Below are 2,500 nucleotides of genomic sequence, written 5' to 3'. Positions count from 1 at the left end.
GGCACACCGCTTCACAATCGTTGTTGATTTACTTATGTCCTGTAACTTATCGGTTCGCCCAAACAGTCCAATAAAATAAGTACCCAAGTCAGTTACTGCTTGAAAAGAACCATAAAAACAAATATCTGGCACCTCTTACGAATCGAAAATTCATGACGGGTGTAATGATTTGTTCCGATCATCATTTCATTTGATAGCTGACATAATATTGTAACATAATTATGGTCAGAGATTTCATATTCAAATATGAATTATATTGCAAAGACATCCATTTTAAAATAGATGCAAGACTGCTTTTGAAAGAGAGATGCTCCATGCAGACTTACCTTTCTGGTCTATAACGACGAAAAGTTGGTTATCTTATATATACACATAAATTAAGTTATATTACATAGCAGCCAATTTCCTGAGATTTTATTGATAACCTTATAGTGATGTACTGTTTAGGTTAAACTATTTAAGATATGTAGCCAAGTAAATCAATCAGATTTAAGTCGATTTAGTTTGTATAAGTTACGAATTAATTCGCGCTTCTGATTCGATTGGAACATAACGAATTGTATAAAGAAGACGGTCAGATTCATTGCTATATTCAATGACAAACTTATATGGGAGATGTGACTGATCAGAAAAGATTTATAAATATATTTGAATATCTGCTGTAAAAGATAATTGATATAAACTTTGAGACAAATGAATTCATTTGAATAGAAATATATTATTCATTATCCTTTTATGAATATAGTCTCTAAAGTTACTTTCGATTTCGATTTGAAAGCGGGAATACACGCACGCACGCACACGCACACACAGGCATAAATTTTTGTATACATGCGTTTGAAATATCTGTACGTCTATATGTGACGGGTGAGATCATGTGTACGATTGATAACGTTAGTACCAAATTAGACTAACGTACTTTTATATTTCCCTTGCATTTGATAAGAGATTTCACTAGTGAGACGAGGAGTGATGTTCTTTCAGACATTCCTTTTGCGAAGTGGTATCTTCAAGGATTAATTTCAATAGCCTTCCGTAACACAGAGCTATAAGGCTTTTACAATAACAGTAAAATACTTCAGTAGTACATTTAACGCCATGGTGGTTTGTTTGTTAAGGGACAGTATTTAAAGTGAATATGTAGCAAACAAAATTTTCCAGGGATGTTCAATTTATCTCTTAGAGCAGATATTCAAATATGTTTATAAATCTTTTCTAAAGTCTCGTCTGCCATATAAGTTATGCAGCCATTTGCAATGTAGAATTAGATATGTTGAGCTCTACAACAGCAAACAAAGGTTAATACCATTGTTACTTCCATACTTTAAATTCATATACACATTAATATAAACAGCAGTTTGCAATGTTTCACTAAAAGGGAGAATTATAATTATCACTAAATAAGACTGAGGGTATTAGAAACACCTACATTGCTAGAAATAAGAGCTAAAATGATCTAAAACACACATAAATGTGAACATGTGGCCACAGTCAAATGACTGAAACAAGTAAAAGAGTATATACGCTAAGAGGGATCTTAATCGTCCGAAAAATGCCGATCGAGAATTCTTAACATTGACGTCAGCGTCGACAATTTCCGTTGCCTCATCAATTATATATGCATGTAGATGTGTATGTATGTATGTATACGTCTATCTATGTATCTATATTTCTCTCTCTCTCTCTCTCTCTCTCTCTCTCTCTCTCTCTCTCTCTCTCTCTCTCTCTCTGTATATATATATATATATATATATATATATATATATATATATATACATATATATATATATATATATATATATATATATATATATACATACATATATATATATATATATATATATATATACATATATATATATACATATATATATATATATATATATATATATATATATATATATATATATATATATATATATATATATATATATATATAAGAAAATGAAAAAAAGCCAGAATGCTGAACTGGAAGCATATTTTAATAAAGAAATCTTTATTAAAATATGCTTCCAGTTCAGCATTCTGGCTTTTTTTTCATTTTCCTATTATTTCTCCACGTGCGGTTAACACAACCCCACTATTTACTGACTTATATATATATATATATATATATATATATATATATATATATATATGCATAGATATATTTATGCATATATTCGTAGATATGTGTATATGCACATGCAAAGACAAAAAGAGATGAACTGTCCTTCGGGAGCCAGAAGCGCACAAATCCGATTGTTTACATATCTTCCGTTGTGCGGGACACCAGTCCGTCACAAGATGAAAAATTCCTACTAGCTGAGTGGTCTGGAGCAACTTGAAATAATGTGTTTTGCTAAAGAACCCAATGCATCGCCCTGTCCAGGAATGGAAACCACAATCTTATAGCCATGAGTGCAACATTCTCATTACGCACCTCTACATATGTATATACACACACGCGCGCGCTCACGCACACACACACATGTTCATGCATATCTGGGTGGATGCGTGT

Source organism: Octopus bimaculoides, chromosome 22 (assembly GCF_046866305.1).
Source record: "Octopus bimaculoides isolate indiv1 chromosome 22, ASM4686630v1, whole genome shotgun sequence".
Lineage (NCBI taxonomy): Eukaryota > Metazoa > Mollusca > Cephalopoda > Octopoda > Octopodidae > Octopus > Octopus bimaculoides.
The sequence above is the reverse complement of the archived record's forward strand: the minus strand, read 5'-3'. Positions refer to the sequence as shown.